We start from the raw sequence: 22,123 nt of genomic DNA on the forward strand, positions 1-22,123 counted from the left end.
CCTGGCCATCCTGAATCGCCTCCCCAGTACCCTCTGTCTATGGGGTGACCACATTGCCTGTGAGTTGCTGCTACCATGTGTCAAACTCAAGTGTCCCTTGTACCTGGAGTATTACTACTGTGCTTGGACCTCTAGATTGGAGCCTGCCCATCCTGATGCCAGCTAGATTCTACTTCGATTTTACCACACCATAAGCAGCATGAAGTGGACAGGACACTCCTCGCTTTGGCCCTGAAAGCCCTGTGTGATCTGCTTCCTGCTGGCTTCCCTGAGCTCACTCACTTTCCCTCTCATTTCCTGCGCTTGAGACACGTTGACCATATTTTTGTTTTTTGAACCTGCTAAGCTTGTTTCTACCTCAGGGCCTTTGCATTCACTTGCTGTTTATTCTTTTTTTTTTTTTTTTTTAAATATATTTTATTGGTTTTTTACAGAGAGGAAGGGAGAGGGATAGAGAGTTAGAAACATCGATGAGAGAGAAACATCGACCAGCTGCCTCCTGCACATCCCCTACTGGGGATGTGCCCGCAACCAAGGTACATGCCTCCGACCGGAATCGAACCTGGGACCCTTCAGTCTGCAGGCCGACGCTCTATCCACTGAGCCAAACCGGCTTTGGCCCTTGCTGTTTATTCTGCCTGGATTCCTTTGCCTGGTGTTTTTTTTCCCCCTCTCCCCATCATTGGGTCTCAGTTTGAAGTCTCTGCCACAGAGAGGCCTTCTTTGACCACTACCAAGGATGTCCCCCCCCCCCCCCGCCCCCACCCGGGCTCTCTCTCAACCAGGGGAGGGCAAACTTTGTCCACATAAGGCTGGAGGGTAAATATTTTAGGCTTTGTGGGACACAAACCAAATCTGTTGCATTTCCCCCTTTGTGTTCATTACCCTTTATAAATGTATAAACTGTTCTTAGCTTGCAGTTCTATGCCAAGACACACTGTGGGTGAGATTAGCCCTTGGCCGTATTTTAGTAACTTCTGCTCTAGACCATCAATCACCCTGCTTTATTTGCTTCATAATTTACCACCATCTGGAATTATCTTGTGTATTTATGAATTTGATATTGTTGGTCTCTCTCACTAGAGGGTGGGAAATGTGTCTGACTCGTAGCTCTGGTATCTGGTACTGTGCCTGGCTCAGAGCAGGCCCTCAATACATCTTAGTTGGGTAAATAAATCAATGAATAAATACGTGAATGAATAGGTTCCAGAGGACGATGGATTTGGGACTGCCTTTTATTAGCTGTGTAAATTTAGGCATATCATGAAACAATCTAATTCTCAATTTTATCCTTAGTAAAAAGGCGGTGACAGAAACTCCCTTGCTGCGTTGTTGGGGTGACAAGTTGAGAGGACACTGACAACGCACAGGGCCAGGGGGAAAGGTCTCATTAAACATTAGCTCCCTTCTGCTTGACTCTGTGGGCAGGCCTTTCCCAGTAGGAATATCATCTCCCACCTATTTCACCCAGGCCCAGTCTGCATAGTCCTTCCTCCCTCTCTTCCCCTGAGTTCCTCCTCCTCCAGGTCCCAGTGTGCTTGGTGGCACAGCCTCTCCAAGTATGACCTCTCAGGGCAGGAGTTTCCTACAGCAGAGATGGCTGCACGACGCTGGGGTGAAGGCCCTGGGAGTGATCGATGGAAGCTGAGAACAGAGCAGTCCCATGGACACGCAGATCCCCACGGAGTTAGAGGATGGCCCCATCCCTCTGCCCCCCTGGCTCCTCTCTGTGATTCCACTGACTCTTAGGAGCGAGATGGCAGGAAACAGCACGGCCAATGCTAAGCTTCCATTCTCCCCCTAGCAGAGCTTCTTGCCTTCTGAGCTCCAAGGAACTGGAACCAGATCCCTGACGTGTGTGTACTGCCCAGCTGTAGCCACGTGGAGGGTCTGGAGAAATCCTATAACCCTGGAGTGGCAGAGCTAAAGGGAGCTGCAAGAACCCCTGTGAAGCCCTCTGGCAGCCTCTTGGCCGCTCCTCCCCTTTCTCTCCACCATTGCCCAGCCTTGTGTGCTTTCTTCTGGTGGGTCTGGCCCCTCTGCAGCTGTGATGGCCCCGCTAGTCTGTTCTCTTCCCACTTCCAGAGTCCCCACTACATCTGGTTGGGCCAGTCTGTGCTTTAAAGCCCCTACCCTTTGATGGATCCCCACTGTCTGTGGGTGAAGTCTAAATCCTTACTCTGTTCTGTGATGCTGTCCACAACCTGGGACCCAGGTACCTTTATTCCACCTGTCACTCACCTCCCCCTGTAGTAGGCAGTTAGACAGGTATGAGCAGAGTAGGAACAATAGGCCAGATGCAGAGAGTTACCAGGGTGGAGAGCCCTGGGTGCCTAGCAACGGGCAGAACTATAAGCCCTTGCATGACCACGCTCTTAAGCATTAACCCCTGAAAGATGACATCTAGGCCTCAGCTGTGTTTCGGCTCCAGGCCCAGAGAAGCCGCAAAATCAGAGGAAGTGACGCCATGGCTGACATCAGGACCAGCTGCATTGACTAATGACCCCTGCCCTGGCGCCCACCAATAGTGGAGACCATGACCCTGAGGAGACACAGGGAAAGCTGAGGAATGTTCTGTTGAGATCCTCCCGAGACCCACAGAGAAAATCCCTCAGACAGAGGACACACCTTTCCTCACCCATTTCCTTCCCCAGGGCACACTCTCCCCGCAACACACCCAAACCTCTCCTCCCTCTTTAGTATCAAGGTAAGTATCTCCTCTCTGTCTCTCTCTCTTTCTCCTAAGCCCCAAGGGCCCTTCTTTTGCTGGAACTTGTTTCCTGAGCCCACTTCTTCTACTGCTCACTTCTACCTCTGTGCTTTCTAAATAAACTTTCTCCTATAAGCTGAGTCTTGACTCTGAATTCTTCTCTTAGACCAGTGGTTCTCAACCTTGGCTGCACATTAGAATCACCTGGGAATCTTTTTAAAATCCTGATTTCTGGGCCTCATCCTCCAGAAATTCTGTTTCTTTGTTATGGGGTGGGGCCACAACCACAACAAAGAAACAGAATTTCTGGAGGATGAGGCCCAGAAATCAGGATTTTAAAAAGACAAAGAAACAGAATTTCTGGAGGATGAGGCCCAGAAATCAGGATTTTAAAAAGATTCCCAGGTGATTCTAATGTGCAGCCAAGGTTGAGAACTACTGTCTTAGCCGGAACACAAGAACTGAGGTTAATACCTGGTGCCATTTAACTCACCGCTAATACCTCCACTGTTCTATCACTCTTCCCTGGGCTTTGTCTCTTACAGCCTTCACACCCAGCTGGGTCAAGGGCCACCTCTCCTATGACACCGTCCTGACCTTCCCTCTCTCCCTCCCCCAGGACTGCATGGCCCTCTCACTAGGTCTCTAGAGCAGCTCTGTCGACACCTGGCTCTAACTCACGTTATAAGTACAATAGATAGATAATAGGGATCAGCTGTTTATCCTGCGATGGCCCTCCCTCTACCTAAATGCTTTAAGGATTCACTTGGTGGCTCACAACCACCTTCCAAAGTGGGTGATGATTTTACTACTTTATAGATTAAAAAATTAAAAAGTGAAGGACTATGATGTGAAGTCACTTGCCCAAAGTGACATGGCTAGTGGATGGTAGAGCTTGGACTTGGAGTCTAACGATGGAGGTGATGGCTATTGCATTGAGATCGTGAAGCTCTTGCCCATAAGAGACCCCAGTCTGTGAAAGCAGTAGCAAGATTGGTATAGCACTGTAGTCAGCACACAGCTTGGCCCGAAGAGGAGCTCAGCGCCCGCTTATTCACACAATGAACAAATGAGCCATTAAGATTTTATTCAGACCACCTGGTCCACCTAGGTGTGAAGCAGGTCTCAGAAGGGAAACAAGTCATTCCAAGTCACATGACATGCTCATTCTAGGCCCAGGTACATTTTCCCTTGTCTTGGAGAAATATATTCCAGACTTAGACGTATACCCTGCTTCTGAGATGGGCACGTCGTTGGCAGTGCCCCAAATTCATGGGCACTCAGTTCTTTCTCCTCCATCAGGGCTAGATGCTGCCTCTTCACAGTCCTCACAAAGGTGATCCACAGTGTCTGCTGATCATGGTGGTCTCTGTGGACCTCTCTGTGAGTTAGCATGCACAAGGTATCCAGAGGTGAAATTATTTTACATGCTGTAGATTCCATGTGAGTATCCTATATAATAAAAGTGTAATATGCAAATTGACCCTAACAGCAGAACGACTGGGAATGACTGGTCACTATGAAACACACTGACCACCAGGGGGCAGACGCTCAATGCAGGAACTGCCCCCTGGTGGTCAGTGCACTTCCACAGGGGGAGCTTTGCTCAGCCACAAGCCAGGCTGACGGCTGCCAGCACAGTGGTGGTGGCGGAAGCCTCTCCTGCCTCCTCAGCAGTGCTAAGGATGTCCAACTGCAGCTTAGGCCTGCTCCCCGCTGGTAAGTGGACATCCCCTGAGGGCTCCCAGGCTGCCAGAGCGATGTCTGACTGCCAGCTTAGGCTCGATCCCCCCGGGGAGCAGGCCTAAGCCAGCAGGTAGACATCCCCCAAGGGGTCCCAGACTGCGAGAGGGCACAGGCCGGGCTGAGGGACCCCCCCCCCCGCCGCCGAGTGCACAAATTTTTGTGCACCGGGCCTCTAGTCTTTTATAATGGATCATACCTGGATCTCTAAAGTGCAAACTTGATAAACTTCCCCTCCCTCTCAAGAACCTTCAGTGGCTCCCCAGTGCCTCCTGCATTAAGCTCAAACTCCTCATCTTGGTTTTCAAGACCTTTCCCAATCTGGTTACCACTTATTTTTCCATTGCACACATCAATGACCTTGACATCACAGTCAACTGGGACTACCTGCTGTGGAAGTAGTAGGGTAAGGTATAAGGGACACAGACCTTGCAGCCCCACACCTGCATCCCATGTCAGCCTTCCCTGCTTACCTATGTGACCTTGAATTCATTACTCCAAAACCTAAGTTGTTGCCAGGACAACTTGCCACCTCTCGATCTCCTATAGGTGCCCCAAATGGTAGAAGGGTATGAAGAGGGTCACAGTCCACTGGGGAAAGAGAGGGAGAGAGAGAGGTCCTTGCACAGTGCTGGGACATATTAGGGTCTTTGAAATTTAGTTCTCTTTACCCTTTTTTCCTTGTACCATGTTTTGGATTCTGTTAAATGAATTCTGTTTAGGTGACGTACAAGTGCCAGTTAAGAGACCCAGAAGCAGTTAATTTGGGTGGAATCAAAGTTCTGTTCCTGAGAGTCACCAGTTCCATTTTGGTGGTTCCCCTGTCAGAGGACACTCTCCTTCAGGTCAGCTCAGGGTGCCGAGAGCCTTTGGAGGCTCATGGTAGGTCCCACCAGAGCACAAGCTGTAACCTCCGCCAACAGGAAGGGTTGGTGGAGGGGTGGGGGTGGGGGCCGTGGGGCTCCCTGCAGGTACGCCATGGTCTCTTAGTGAATATAATTTTCACAGGACAGATGTTTTCTGCTGGCGGAAAAAGAAATAATAACTGTGCTGGGACCCCCCACTTCCATGGCTGGAGGGTCGCCAGCACTAAATCAACAGCTTTCTTTTTAGTGTGCACGCACATTCTTCCAGCCCGGTCAGTGGCTGAGGGCTACCCTGGATCCATGCAGAAGAGAGAGAGCGTGTGTGTAAGTATGAGTGTGACTGTGTGTAATTGTGAGATAGAATGGAATGACCAAACCCCAGCTGGCCTTGGGCCCAATAAAAACATGCCTCCTCCTTCAGGAAGCTTTCCCAGAATCCCTCAGCTGGGAGTATATACACTCTTTTGGTGCTTGTGGCTTTCCACCCAGTTTCTAGGAGGCTGTGCAAAGTGTGAAACAAAAGCCAGCTGGAGAAACATAGAACTGAATTTGAATCTCAGCATCTGTATCAGGCCTCAGTTTCCTTACTTTCTTTAGGAATGATAATACCCACCTGTTAGGGGTGTCTTGAGGACTTGATAAAACACCATGAGTGCCTAGCAGAGAGAAGGCCCTCGATAAAGTGAGCTTCCCTTCCTCCTTACCATTGCCAGTTTTGTTGGGTAGCTCCCAGACCCTTCTCCCATCACCCCTGGCTGTGTTGGCTTTAGACCAGTGGTTCTCAACCTTCTGGCCCTTTAAATTCAGTTCCTCATGATGTGACCCAACCATAAAATTATTTTTGTTGCTACTTCATAACTGTAATGTTGCTACTGTTATGAATCGTAATGTAAATATCTGATATGCAGGATGGTCTCAGGCGACCCCTGTGAAAAGGTTGTTCGACCGCCAAAGGGGTCTTGACCCACAGGTTGAGAACCGCTGCTTTAGCCCTTCCTCAGGGAAGGGAACAAGAACATATAAACCCTTGTGCATGCTTGACATGTCGTAGGGATCAAGAAAGATTTGGTGGTAAAATGAAAAATTGGCTGATAGACTTGATAAACTTGGTTGTGTATTCATTTGTTTTTCATTTATATAGTAAATACATTACTAGTTCAAGGGACTTGGCTGCATTGATCAATGCAAACACCACAGAATGATGGGACTAGTAAGGATGCATAGAAGACACATAGCCACGGAATGGCCAAGCTGGGTTTTGAATGGAGGCCTCCTGACTTTTAGATCATCTACATCGTTGGCCAGGCCTGGATCTGGGTGAGAGAGCCCTAGCCCTTTCGGTAGCTTTCTGCCTTGGGAGGGACACCTTTTGGGCTTCCCCCCACTCGGTGCCCCATGACTGATGTGCGGGTGGAAGGCACCATGTTTACTTTCTTTCCTCAATTTCCTCTGTGATGGAAGAATAAAGAATTCCTTGGTGTCTGGTAGCCCACACCCACCCGTCTCCCCCATGAACATGAAAGAGTGCAGGCAGCCGCTTTCACTTCTAATTTGTCTCCAATGGAATAATCCAGAAGGTGGTTTCAGGGGTTTCCTGGAGACAGAAATGCTACCTGCCCTGTGGCCTAGGCCTGAAGGAAAACTTTCATGAAGTACGGCCCAGATATTTGATGTCGCCTGGACAGAATAATGAAACACTTCTTACAGGCAATTTATGAGTCTGAAAAACAGGCAGCTGACTTTCAAAGGCAGACGCCAAAGTGTCAGCAGGCTTCTCTCAAGGTCAAGGCTTAGATGAAAACCTGCCTGAGGCTCAGTGAGGGGAGGTTGGAATTTGGGTCTGTGTGTGATGGATTTCATTCCAAGCTGTTGGCACCCTTTGCCACACCCTTCTCCTGCATTATTAAAAAAAGACCATTGGACTTCAAATTATAGTCCTGGGTACGAATCCTGAGTCACCCAAACACTTAACCTGTCCTGTAACCTTGGGAAGTCCCTTGACCTCTCTGAGCAGCATTGTTCTCAGGATTAAAATGAAAATAATATCTTCACTTTCAAATAACTAATGCACAGATTAAATGTGAGTGTGCTAGGGAAATAATAGGAAGTCAAAACCTTTTTCCCTTCTTTTTTAGTTTTATTTTTTAAAAACTATTTTCTATAAGTCAGGGGACCTATCAAAAAGCACTGGTCCTATCAAAAAGTTTCGGTGGCCCTTGATCAAGATTTTTTTTTTCTTTCTAGGCTTTATTTATTTATGTTTAATGTTTTATTGATTTCAGGGAGAAGAAGGGAGAGGGAGAGAGATAGAATCATCAATGATAAGAGAATCATTGATTGGCTGTCTAGGCTTGACTTTTCATATCTAGTAAAAAAATTACTGGAGGCTTATATGCTAAGATCTATGAAAAATGCTTCCTCCATCCCTCCTTCCCTCCCTCTAATAGCCTGAACTCCTACATTATTTAATCTGAGTGTTTTTAAAAAATATTTTTATTGATTTCAGAGAGGAAGGGAGAGGGATAGAGAGAAACATCAATGATGAGAGAGACTCATTGACCGGCTGCCTCCTGCAAGCCCCCTGCTGGTGATCGAGCCTGCAACCCAGGCGCATGTGCCCGACTGGAATCAAATCTGGGACCCTTCAGTCTGATGCTCTATCCACTGAGCCAAACTGGCCAGGGCTAATCTGAGTATTTTTATATAATTTGCTACTAGTAAGCAGAAAGTCCTGTGTATTAGAGGGAAGTGTCTTAGACATAGAAATAAGAGATTTAGGTTTTTAAAATTTCTATCATCATCATCATCATCATCATCATCATCATCATCATCATCAATATTATTGGGATGCTTTTAAAAATTATTAACTCTCCCCCCAAAAAATTATTAAACCCAGATATCATCTGGAGTCTTTACATCCTAAGATATAAAATCAAACTATTATTTCATGGCTTGTGGACATCAAATACCTTTCTTAAGGTTCTAAACATTTTCAAGGGGGGTGAGATTTTCATGATCATCTGTGCTTTAGCAGATATTAGCAGATGTTCTCTCTATTCTGCACTGTCTAGACCTAGACAAGCACTTTTTTGATGTCCTTAAAAGAAACCCACTTGCACAAAACTTTCATAAAAACCTCCTTTCAAAGTCATTAGTAGATTTCACTAACGACTTGGTTGTCACTCAGTGGGATGACGCAGCACAAACAGTAAAGAACTTTATATCAATTTAACCACACCACCTCTCTCATGTATATTTTTTGTATAGTGTATTAGTCTGCTTGGACTCCTATAACAAAATGCCACAGACTGGGGGGCTTACACAACAAAAATTTATTTCCTCACAGTTTCGAAGGCTGGAAGTTCAAGACCAAGGTGCTGTTAAGGTTGGTTTCTGATGACTCCTCTCTTCTTGGCTTGTAGATAGCTGTCTTCTTGCCGTGTCCTCACATGACGTTTTCTTCATGGAGGTGTAGAGAAGGAGAGAGAGATTTCTGGTATAATTTCCTCTTCTTATAGGACACTGGTCCTGTTAGATTAGGGTCCCACCCTGATGATCTCATTTAGCCTTAATTACCCCCCTAAAGGCACTATCTACAAATATAGTCACATTGAGCATTGGGGCTTCAACATATATATTTGGTGGAGGGAAAACAATTTAGTTCATAACACATAATAGGTCTTTTTCCATCTTTATGCTTTCAACATATTTGTGTTTTGAAATTTAAAGTGCATTTCTTATAGACAGAATATTCTTGAATCTTGTGTTTCTATCCAGTTAGTCATTTTCTGTTTTTTAAGTTGGGGAGTTTTAGTCTCTTTACATTTAATGAGATGATTAATATGTTTGGGTTTAAGTCTACCATCTTGCTATTTGTTTTCATTTGTTCTTTTTGATGTTGTTGTTGTTACTCTAATGAGCCTTTTCTTTCCTAACTATATATATATAAATATATATACATATATATTTATTCCATATATATCCATATATATATATATGGAATTCAATTTTATTTCCTCTATTTTGGCTTCTCATTAATACTTCTTTTTATTTTTAGTGTTTCTCTAGAGCTAACAACATGTATCTCTAACTTATCAAAACAAATCTATTTATATTCAATGTTATATTACCTTTAACTGCACACTGGATTCTTTATACACTTTTAGAAAAATTATTTCTCACTTCACATGTGAAACTTATTTCCCACTTCACAAATACAATAACAGTATAATTCTATTTACCCACATCTTGTATTTTGTGCTTTGTTGTCATATCTCTTATTCTAAATATGTTACAAACCCCACCTTACAATGTTATTATTTTTTTCTTTACTGGTCAGTTGTTTTTAAAGAAAATTATGAGTAAAAAAGTTATCTTTTATGTTTAACTTACTTTTTTGTGCTGTCTTTTCCTGCCTATAGATCTGAGTTCCTACCTGCTATCAATGCCTTTCAGCCTAAAGAACATCGTTCAGCATTTCTAGTAGTGCATGTCTACTGACATCAAATTCTCTCAGCTTGCATTTATAAAAAATGTCTTCATTTCATCTTAGTTTTTGAAGAATATTGCTGATGAACATAGAATACTGAGTTGATATTTTTTCTGTTTGTTTTAGGACTTAAAATGTTCTTGTCTCCAGTCTTTCTGATAAGTCATCAATAATTGATATCACTGTTTCCCTGAATATAAATTATCCTTGTTTTCTGATTGCTTTTGAGATTTTTTAAATTTTCCTTTTGTTTTCATGTTTGACTCTAACATACTTAGGTGTGGTTTTTTTTTTTGTATTTATTCTACTTGGTATTCCCTGAGTTTTTTTGAATCTATACATTTATGCTTTTAATAAATATGGAAAAGTTTCAGCCATTTTTTTAAAAAATTGCTCCCCCAATTTCACTTCCTTCTCCTTCTGGGACTCCTATTATATGTATTTTGACCATTTTATATTGCTCTGAGGATCCCTGAGCTATTGTTCATTTTTCTTGAATCTTCCTTTTCTTTTCTTCAGATAGAATAATTTCTATTGATTTTCTTTGAGTTTATTATACTTCTGCCTCCACAATCTCTTAGTAAGTCTATCAATCCAGTCCATTACAAATTTTCAGTAGCTATTGGTAGAGACATTGAATTCTGTTATCTTCCTCTGAAAAAGTGTGATTTTTATTCTAGTACATAGTAAGGAGCTTTATTACTAGCTTATCATCTTGAAGTTTTATAGGCTTCTTTTTCTGTTTTGATACAGAGGGTCTTCAGAAAGCTCAATGTCTTTCTCAAGCTCCTCTAACTTGATGGGGCCAACATTCAAATTTGTGTTGCTCATGGATCTCATGAGGGCTTGGCTTTAGGCTTTTTTATGGTGGAACTAAAGCTGCACTGTAAAATATGGTAGCCACATGTAGCTAATTACATATAAATTTATATGAAATAAAATAAAGTAACCATTTAGTGCAACCAGCCATATTTTGAGTGTTTGACAGCTACTAAATGTATATAGCTGGTGATTGTCATTTGTCACAGTACAAATAACATTAATATTATTGCAGAATGCTCTACTGGTCAGTAGTTATCAAGAGTATGCCTTACTTCAGGGTGTGGTCCTTTACTCTTATGTTGCAACCTTTTGGTATCTCAGCTAGAGGCCGGGGTATTAACAAAATTTCTCCTTTATTGCTGAACTGAATCTCTTCTGTTCTCCAGCACTGCTTCACTTCTACCACCTCTGTTCTGTTCTCTACCCTGTTATAGCTGTTCCCTGGCAAGGCTGCGTACTTTTTCCCTGAGCATATACACAGCCTCACTTACAGCTAAAGACTCTATAGGGCACTCCTACACAAGCTACTGGGGACCCCTGTCTGTGCAGTTTACTCTTCTCTGGTGTTGTGCCTTACAATTCCAGCCATTTCAGCGGCTCTGATCACTGATGTCTACCTCCTTAGCTCATCAGAACCCTCATGTGTGCATGGACTCTAGCTCTCTGCTCTGTAGTGGGGAAATTATTCCCAAACAGAGAGCTGGGGCAATTGTGGGGGTCACCTTGGGAACTCACTTTTTTTTCAGGGGTCCCAGTCTTGTGCTACCTGTTTTCCAATGCCAGAAAACTGTTGCCTTCTATATTTTGTTAGGTTTTATGTTTGTTTTGTCTTAATGGAGGCAGAAAAACTTCATACCAGTGATTGCATCATATCCTGAAGTGGAACCCCATTAATTGGCAAGTGTTTTGAAATCATGAGTTACCTCCTGCTGTTTTTTTTTAAAGTTCCTTTGCTATTTGGTTATTCTCATTGGCAATTCACTGTGCTCAGTAGCTAGCATCACATTGTTTTGCTGGTTCTACTTTCCTTGTTCCTATTATTTTTTTTCCCATTGAGATTCTCTGGGAAACTCAAATTTTTTTTCTTCCTATTGTGCAGAAAATTTAGCTCTCCACAGTTCCTGTCTTAAAAAAATATATAACTTCCAGAAATCGACCCAAGCCATTATGCTCAATTAATATTTGACAAAGGAGGCAAGAGCATACAATGGAGTCAAGACAGTCTCTTCAATAAATGGTGTTGGGAAAATTGGACAGGTGCATGCAAAAAAAAAAAATGAAACTAGATCACCAATTTATACCATACACAAAAACAAACTCAAAATGAATAAAAGACTTAAAAATCAGACGGGAAAACTTAAAAATCTTAGAAGACTCCATAGGCAGCAAAATAGCAGACATATGTTGTAGTAATATCTTTACTGATACATCTCCTAGACCAGTGATGGCGAACCTTTTGAGCTCGGCATGTCAGCATTTTGAAAAACCCTAACTTAACTCTGGTGCCATGTCACATATAGAAATTTTTTGATATTTGCAACCATAGTAAAACAAAGACTTATATTTTTGGTATTTATTTTATATGTTTAAATGCCATTTAACAAAGAAAAGTCAACCAAAAAAATGAGTTCGCGTGTCACCTCTGACACGCGTGTCATAGGTTCTCCATCACTGAATTAGGAGGTAAAGTACAGTGGTAAAGGCAAGAGACATGTGGCCTGGGCCAGGGTGTTAACACTGGAATTGGGTTAACCTGGGCTTAGTGTGTATTTGTGGTATATTGATTGAATTCAGTTTCTTTATATCTAGCTCCCCTGAGCATGTAAGCTTTTGGAAGACAGGGTCTGTGTTTGATTTCTCTTTGTAGCCTGAGTTCTTAGAATAAGGCCTGCTAAATAATAAGCATACTATTTTTAGGATGTATTATTTTTATAATTTTATAAACAAACATATTATTTTGAAATCTTTTTCTTTTTTAAATATGTGAGTTCCTGAGCATGACATAATGAGGGAAGGATGATGTATAATATCTCATTGTTGCCCCCTTTTTCTAGATGAGGTTCCGAGAGCTTAAATCAGGATCAACTTCTTACAAGCCACAAAGCAATGGAACCAGTCTTTAATCTCAAGTCTGTCTGACCCCATAGCCCTTACCTTTTCCATTCCATCAGCAGGGCTGGTACAGACAGGGTACTGGGGAGACACAGGGGACAGGCTGGATGCAAGCCCCAACCGTGAGCAGCAAACCCCAACCATGACGACAGACAGAGCCTCCTTCAGGAACAAAGTCCTGAGATACTTTCTGAGCAGAAATGACATGGGTTTGGGAAAGCCCCCTTTTCCAGGCAGAGTCCGCATGCTCCTGTGTGGCTAGTCTTTCTGATTCACACATGGGGGTTACATTGTATTTTTCTATTTTTTTGAAAATAAAAAGAAAATGTAAAGAAGAAAAGTGAAGTCCCAATTGCCAAGTCTGTTAACGACACACATAATGTTGTGTTAACACGGGCGATTATCGAGCTGGACAGCACCCAGATTTCTGCCAAAACAAACCTTTCTGCTCAGCTGACCCGGGAATGCTTCAGCCAGAAGGGGACAGAGTGAGGAGGGTGGACTGCAGTCTTCCATGGTCTGGAAACAATTAATGCCACGGCTATTGGCACTGTTGACTTCGCTGCGGGCTCTGGTGGGAAGGACCCGACCCCAGATCTCCTCTGACCCCTCCTCAAGACCCCAGGCAAGTCTCCACCTGTCTCAGATCTCAGTTTCTCCCCAGGTGGATTAGATTAATGATAGAAGGTCCATTGGTTTTAACTTACTATGCTTCTGGGTGACCTTCAAGGAGCCAGAGGACTAACTGAGCCTTGGGCCCCTTGCATATGCAAGAAGGAGGGTCCTGTCTGCACAGCAGAACTGACTCTACCAGCTGTGAGACCTTGGGCATCACCGAAGTCTCCATTTTCTCACCTGTAAAACGGCAAATAGGCTTTCCTTAATGAGCTGTAGTGAGGATTAAACAAAATACAAGATGTAAGTTACTTAGCACAGTGCCTGGCACATAGGAAATAACTAATACGTGTTGGTTTTTTTCCTTCCCTTATTCCTCCTATGCCTTCATTTTTTCTTTCTTTCTTTTTTTTTTCTTCCTTTATCCCCTCCCTGTTTCTTCCTCTTCCCTTCCCAAAGAAAAGTCTGTCTTGAGTTATGATGCTGTGAGCCAGTTTATCTGCTTCATTCAATTGCAAATTACTTGACTGCAGGGACCAGGTGTGGGTCATCTTTTTTATCCTATCTGCAGAGTAGGTGCTCAATAAATGCTTGATGAATCAATGATTGACTGGAAGGAGTCAGAGGCAAGCCTACCATCACTGTTTTTTTTGGCTTCCTCATTCCTTTTCCTTCTGATGGAAACATAAAAAGCAATACTTGCTTGCATATTCCTTCGTTCCCCAGGCTATAAAAAACATTAGATTCTAAAATGAAACAAAGGTAATGGAAACCAGAAAGCCATGTTTTGTGTGAGATTGAAAACATATGTTAAGAATGGGGATTCAAAATGATGAATCTGCACAAGGCTGTTGGCAATGTCCCCTCGCCCCTTGCTGCTCTGGTCAGAAGCACGAGTGTGCAGATCTGCTGCAGCCCCGAACTGAGCCGGCCTCAGTGGTCAGGGCAGCAGGCTTGGCCTGGCCATGGGCATGCTTTTCCTTGAAGCATCTCCTGGAGGGCACTAGGTTGTTTGGGGAGTGAGGATCCCATAATGTTTTTTCTGACGTTTGGAAAGATAGGAAAAGGATTTCTTTGGGTTCAGAAACAAAGAACGACTTCTGTTTTGCCCTTAAGATAAACATAGTCACTGTGACTTGTTCATTCTCTCCTGTTCAAAGGTAAATTGAGGCATATTACATATTTTAGGAGTTTTTCTAAGCAAAACTCAATTGGAATTGGGGAGCATGCAATCTAGCAGATAGAAAGGAGCTCTGAGGAACTGTGCAAAATGAAAGACATTTACAGGCAGAAGGGAGCAGGAACAGGCAGTTTATACTAGACAAGAAAATGGATTGGTTATTGCAAGGTCACTTCCCTTTGGGGGATGGCAGTGGTTTATCAGGCTGGTTACCTAACGAGAGCTGATCAGGTTATTCTTGATTATCTGGTTTAAGAACTCACGTCTGGAAGGGCTAAAACTGTAAGTAAGTCTTGGTTCAGTGATGTGGGGCTTAGCATAAGTTACTCCATTTGGGGTCTGAACGTTCCTATGAGATGAGCCTTTTATCTACATTAGGTAAATAGCTATTTTGCAGGGTCATTTTGAGTATTCATTCTTCCTATTTTATAGATGAGCCAACAAAGTCATATAGCTAGTAAGTGGTAGACAGAGAATATAATGCTTATAATGCCCACCCAACATTGAGTTCCCACTTATTTATTTGATTATTTACACACTAGAGGCCCCGTGCACGGGAATCATGCACTGGTGGTGGTGGTGGTGGGGGGGGAGGGGGCGTGGCCTGCGGGGATCAGCCTGCTGTGGGAGCACCGCTCATCCTGGTCAGCTGAATGGCTGTGGATCCTCCTCTGAGTGGCTGCTCCCTGGTCCCGCATCGTCTGTGGAGCTGGAGCACTCACCTCTCCAGGGGATCCGGTCAGGGCTGGGCCCAGGGACAATAACACTGAGAGGCGGTGGAGTAGGCCTCAGTCCCGCAGCAACCATGAACCCACCTCCCAGCCTCCAGGGTCAGAGCAGCAGCGGTGCTGCACAGCCTGCACGTGACCAAAGGAGTCAGCCTGGAGTGAAGAGGCGGAGCCTGGGTGAGGAGGCGACAGTTGCAGCCTGGGTTCCTGCCCGTTGGCTGGGGGTTTGCTGCAGAAGCAGCTGCTCATTCCAGTCATCCGAGCGGCACTCCAACTGTGGTAGCCACTGACCACCAGGGGCAGCCCCTGCGTTGTCATAGCAACTGGTTGTTCTGGTCTTCTGCCATTCAGTCGCTGGGCTTTTATTATATAGGATTCATTCAATAGCTGTTCTTTGAGCACCTGCTGTGGCGTGCCAGACACTGGGTTGGATGGAGATACAGCATTGAAAGAGAGAGGTAAGAACTCTGCCCTTGCAGTTGACTGGCAGAGATGTCATGACCTGATCAATGTTCGGGTTCATTGAGTATGATCTAAAGACATTCCAGGTGCTGTGAGTCTTTGTGATACAAGGGATTTGAGTCTGAGGTGTCAGGGAAGCTCTCCTGAGGAATGACTGCAAGGGGACAACTGGAAGACAAGTAAGAGGTATCCAGGCAAACTGGGGTAGAACCTTCCAGCCAAGGGAAGACGTGAGAAGGCAGGACAGAGCATGATGTGATCAAGGGAGCAAAAGATGCTTGAAAGATGAGGTTTCCACCCTTTACTTCATTTATCCCCTCAACAACCCATAGGAAGATGTTATTATTAGGTTTCCACCCTTTACTTCATTTTATCCCCTCAACAACCCATAGGAAGATGTTATTATTCTCCTTTAACAGATTAGAAAAATGAGGCCCAAGTGGCTTGCCCAAGGTTACATACCCAGAAGTATATTGAAACCCAGTGGGTTAACTCTCCTGCCTATGCTGATTGTACAATATGTGGTATATCTGACCTTTCAAAAAGCTAAAAGTGAGAACTGTGACCAGGAACTAGAGATCTTTGAATCCTGAGGCTCTGAGATATGAGGCCTGAGCTGTACCAGCAACAGTGACAGCACAAGCCCAGGCCATTGTTGAAGAATTTTCTGCCATGAGCCTCTCCTGACTCTAGGAAAGGCAGATTCTGGTGGTTGTAGATGACAGCATCTCATCCCTGTTCTGACATTGCCCTGGGGACTCCGCAGACACCTCAGGGGTCTGGATTTGAAATTGTCTAAGGTCTTGTGTTTGCACATGCTTGAAACTGTAGCTTAGGTATTGCCTCTGCCAGGAAGCCTTCCTTGGACACACCAAGCTTGGTGTGATGTCCTTTCTTTGGTCCCACCACATGCACCTACCCTTCGCTGTACCCAGCCCTGGGAGTTCTTCTTTTTCACCCGGAAGCACACTGTATTATGCATGTTTATTTACTGATCTGCCAACCCCACCTGAAGGTGAGCTTCTTGGGGGTAGAGCTTGGGTTCCGTTCATCTGTGTGTTTCAGCCTGGCCCAGGGCTTTCTTATGATGGCTGATGATGAGCGAGTGCTACCTATTCCATCTCTGTTGGAGGGAAGGCAGCTTCCAGCAATTCATGACCTGAATGGTTATCATTAATCCAACAGTGGTCAGTGGTGGAAATCAGATCAGTGGTGGGAAACATGCAGAAGAGCTCAGAGAACATGTTTTGGTTTCTAGGGGACAGGCCACCACACCTGCTTTAAGATGGGCATTATTTCAGGAGAGACAATGGGGAGATGGAGCCAAGACTGGAGAAGGTAGGGGATGGAGAAGAAGGGCTGCATTTCCCTAATGGTTTCCATCTGCTCTGACAGTGGGATGAATTCACATTTAACTGCCTCCTGCCCATGCATTTATGCTATAAACATGTACCGAGCACTCACTATGCCAGATACTCTACTCGATGCTGGGGAAATAGCAGAAATGAAGCAATTAGTGTACTGAGGGGAGGCAGGAATGGAAACGGATATGATGCAAAGTGCTTTACATAACAAGCAAGACCTTCAAAAACCCAGATCCAGGGTGAGTCACTGTGGGAGAACTGGGAGAGATGTATAAAGGAGATAACAGGATAAATAGGAGTTTGAAGGCGAAGCAAGGCATTTTTGGAAGAGCAAACAGCATGAGCAAAGACCCAGAGGATAGCAAGAGTGTGCCCCATCTATGCAACAGGCTCACATTGGTTCACTGTGATAAAAACATAGGGCACTCTTGGGGGCTACGCTATGGGAGTAGAAGGAAAGGTGGCCACAGTGACAGGTGTCCCAGCATCTGGACTTAACCCCTGTAGAGACACAACCACAGTATCTGCTGGAAAACAGCAGCCAGGAGATATGACCAGTGAAAGGGAGTCAGCACTTTTCACTTCTTCCCATGGGTGGTCCCATCAACCAAGCAAGAAGTGGTGGTGGAAGAAGCTGGATAGGCGTAAGTATGGCGGAGGTGGCTGGTGCACTGCCATATTCAGGGTGAGAGGGGTCCCACATTGGAGGGCCTGGCATGTACTCCAATTAGAAAAACAGCCAAGAGCCATGGCAGCAATGTCTCCCCTTGGTGCTGCCACCGCTTCTTCCAAGAGAGAATTGATCAAATGTTCTCTAAGGAGAGTAGACTCAGGAAAGAGGAAGAAGGGCACAAAGAAGAGCTCAGGCTCTATGCACCTGCAGTCCACTGTCCTGGCTCCAAGGAGGGATGGGGGCCACTACCAGTAGAGCCCATGGCAGCCTTGGTCTGAGAAGGCCCTGTTGGCACCATCCAGGCTGCATCCAGGCACCTGTCCCAGCCTAGCACTCCCCCTACCTTGCATTTTTCCCCCCTTCAGTTGTGTGCCAGGAGGAGGGGTTCCCCTTGGACTTTGAACTCAGTCTATATGTTTTTTAATTACCTCACCTGTATCTGCCCCCAAGTTGGGAAGCCTGAGGTCTCTGGTGCCCCCTCTTCCCTCACGGCCTCCCAAGCTCCGATTCATTTCCTTGCAGCGTATGCTGTGTGTCTGGGGCCTTCTCAGTAATGTGAGCTCATTGAGGATCTGCACTGTGTCTTACGTATGTCTGTGTGCCTGGCTCCAGCATGGGGCCAGTGCTGGAGATGAGAAACAGACAAACGTTCACCTAATTGTTTCTGAAAACAGACAAAACTGGCGATGACACACCTTAGTCTGTGTGGAGAAGAGTAGCGAGGAGCAGTGACCTATTCTTTAATGCCTTCATTTCTTAGTGGACACTTTTCCCCTTAAAACTTCTCCATACTCCCCCAGGCTGATGTGGACAGGTCGGGAGGAGTGAAAATGTTCCTTTCCTATCTAGCTGTCATGTACCTGTTAACATAATATGGACTTTTTAAAAAGAGCAGTTTTAGGTTTATAGAAAAACTTGTGCAGGAAGTGCAGAGAGTTCCCATATACACCCCTTTACCACAGACACACTTTCCCATTATTAACATCTTGCATTAGTGTGGTACAATTGATAAACCGATAATGATACATCAGTATTAACTAAAGTCCATAGTTTACATTAGGGCTTACTCTTTTAAAAAATTCTATGACTTTTATAAGTTTTGGCAAAAACTTATAAAACTTAATGGCTAAAACTTAAAACTTTTATAAATTTTAGCCATTTTAATAGGTGTGTATTAGTGCTCCTCTTCTTTTTACTCTTGCCTCCAATGCTCTGGGTTGAGTATCTGCTGTCAGGCACCCTTCACAGGGTATTTGTGTCTCCATTTCATACATGAGGAAATTAAAAACCACTTAGGTAAGACGACTTGCCTAAAGTACCACTGCTGAGTGACTGCACCTTTGTTTAAACACAAATAGATCTGGTTCTAAATTTACTGCTCTTTTTCATCACCTCAGGCTCCATTGAACATTAAACACACACGTGAGACAACATGCAATAATGCCACCCCATTCCTGCACCATGTAACCCAGAGACAAGGACATCTTTTAGTTAAAACATATCTATAAAATTCATCCAGCTGGCTGGAGAAGGGATCCACTTTGATTGCCATGGATAAACTATGACTTTAAATAGAGTTTAATCTAGAAGCCCACCTGACTCAACATCCTCTTCTCCCAAGTGAAGAGTCTGAGGCTGCATTTTTGAACGAGGCACTATTATTGGGTCGATAGAGGAATGGGCCTGACAAGTAGGCTCCTGGAATTGGAGACCACACCAAATGTAGGAGGTGCAAGCTTTCAGAAGTGAGCTCAAATGCAGGAATTCAAGCAGGCTAGTCCCACAGGGAAGAATGGTCTCTGGAGAGTGTGGTGATGGGCAATTGGTGATGTAGGAAAATTGGCCCCAGGGCAGGAAAAGGCCACATCCTGCTGAGTGCTGGAGGGAGAGATGAGTTAGACAAGTGTCTGAGGTGGTGTTGTTTAGGTCCCATTATTAACATCCTGCATTAGTGTGGTACAATTGCTAAACCGATAATGATACATCAGTATTAACTAAGGTCGATAGTTTACATTAGGGCTTACTCTTTTAAAAAATTCTATGACTTTTATAAGTTTTGGCAAAAACTTATAAAACTTAATGGCTAAAACTTAAAACTTTTATAAATTTTAGCCATTTTAATAGGTGTGTATTAGTGCTCCTCTTCTTTTTACTCTTGCCTCCAATGCTCTGGGTTGAGTATCTGCTGTCAGGCACCCTTCACAGGGTATTTGTGTCTCCATTTCATACATGAGGAAATTAAAAACCACTTAGGTAAAATGACTTGCCTAAAGTACCACTGCTGAGTGACTGCACCTTTGTTTAAACACAAATAGATCTGGTTCTAAATTTACTGCTCTTTTTCATCACCTCAGGCTCCATTGAACATTAATCACACACGTGAGACAACATGCAATAATGCCACCCCATTCCTGCACCATGTAACCCAGAGACAAGGACATCTTTTAGTTAAAACATATCTATAAAATTCATCCAGCTGGCTGGAGAAGGGATCCACTTTGATTGCCATGGATAAACTATGACTTTAAATAGAGTTTAATCTAGAAGCCCACCTGACTCAACATCCTCTTCTCCCAAGTGAAGAGTCTGAGGCTGCATTTTTGAACGAGGCACTATTATTGGGTCTATAGAGGAATGGGCCTGACAAGTAGGCTCCTGGAATTGGAGACCACACCAAATGTAGGAGGTGCAAGCTTTCAGAAGTGAGCTCAAATGCGGGAATTCAAGCAGGCTAAGATGAGTTAGACAAGTGTCTGAGGTGGTGTTGTTTAGTCATCAAGAGTTCGGATTTCATGAGCTTGAATTTCAGTTCTATCACTTCATAGCTGTATGATCATGGGAAAATTCTTCAAGCCTCACTCTGTCCATGGACTGGGGATAGTAACAGTCCTTTCCCCATAAGACTGTTATGAGTATTAAGTGACACAATGCATGTAGCATAGCCCCGGTGTATAGAAAGTTCTTAGTATATTTTAGTCATCATTATTATAAGAAGGAGGTTCAGCCACATAGGGGCATACTTATGGATAGGGATTAGAAGGCAGGCTGATTTAATGTGGAGTCTCCTGAGTTACAGTCCATGGATGAGGGACAGGGTAGGTCCTAGAGTCTGTGGTACAGCTGAATCTTTAAATGTGAGTCATGTGGCTCCAGCAGTGATGTGCAAAGGACAGGAGACAGGAAGAGCACTTCAGTCAGAGAAGAAAAGTGGCCTCTAAGCCTTTGTCCTTGCAGCTCCTTTTCCTGGAAATGAGTAACTTCCTTGTATTTTGTCATCTGCCTGGTGAACAGCTACCTACCATGCAAGACTCAGCTCATGAGCGTAACACGCTGGCTAAGAACAAGGTTCTGGAGTCTGTTTGACCTGTGTTCAAACCCTGTTTTTTGCCTTCCTGGCTGTGACCTTTAGTAAGTCATTTACCTTTTCAAGCCTCTGTTTCCTCATTTGTAATATAGGGCTAATGACAGTATCTGCCTCATAGGGTTGTTGTAAGAATTGAATCATATAGTGTATGCAGGGGCTGAAACATGATGTACTGTGTTAATTGTATCCTCCAAAAATATATGTTCAAGTCCTAACCTCCCAGAACTATCAATTTCAATGTATTTGGAAATAAGATCTTGAGATGAATTCATACTGGATTAGGGGTGTGTCCTAAATTCAATGACTGTTATCCTTATAGGAAGAAAAGATGCAGAGAGACAGAGAAAAGGCCATGTTACAAAGGAGGCAGAGATTGGAGGGATGCGGGTACAAGCCTTCTCAGTAATGTGAGCTCATTGAGGATCTGCACTGTGTCTTACAGGTGTCTGTATGCCTGGCTCCAGCATGGGACCAGTGCTGGAGATGAGGATAGCTGGGAGCCACCAGAAGCTAGGAGAGAGGCATGGAACAGATTCTCCCTCAGAATCTTCAAAGGAACCAACCCTGCAGACACCTTGGTTTCTGGCATCCTGAACTGTGAGAGAATAAATTTCTGTTGTTTTAAAATACCCAGCTTGTGGCAATTTGTTAAGGCCGCCCCAGGAAACTAATACACATGACAAGCACTCAATGGATGGTCGGCATTTGCACCCTTATTATCCATGAAGCCTTTCTTTACACTCTGGGAAGAACTGACTCCTCCTCCCTGAGGTTCCAGTCTACCCTGCACCTCCCTGACACTCTTTAGGGGAGTTATTTGCTTATGTATTCATCTCTGACATTGCACTTGGAATCCTCTGAGGGAATCTGTCTGACTCATCTTTGTGTCTGTGGTGTCCAGCACAGGACCCGGCACTAGGTGAAGATTGGACAAGAATCCAGGTTTTCTGGCTCCCTGTTGGCACCCAGGTCCTTGTCATCCTCCTGTCTCAATG

General features: G+C 44.3%; 1 long non-coding RNA gene across 1 annotated transcript; it reads left to right on the top strand.

Moving 5' to 3' along the window:
- The first annotated feature begins 4,023 nt into the window (after positions 1–4,023).
- Positions 4,024–19,725, top strand: LOC106728227. Its single transcript, XR_001364505.1, has 3 exons — positions 4,024–4,034; positions 18,316–18,319; positions 19,691–19,725. It is a non-coding gene; the product is annotated as an uncharacterized LOC106728227 (long non-coding RNA).
- The last annotated feature ends 2,398 nt before the right edge of the window (positions 19,726–22,123 follow it).

Source organism: Myotis brandtii, unplaced genomic scaffold (assembly GCF_000412655.1).
Source record: "Myotis brandtii unplaced genomic scaffold, ASM41265v1 scaffold57, whole genome shotgun sequence".
Lineage (NCBI taxonomy): Eukaryota > Metazoa > Chordata > Mammalia > Chiroptera > Vespertilionidae > Myotis > Myotis brandtii.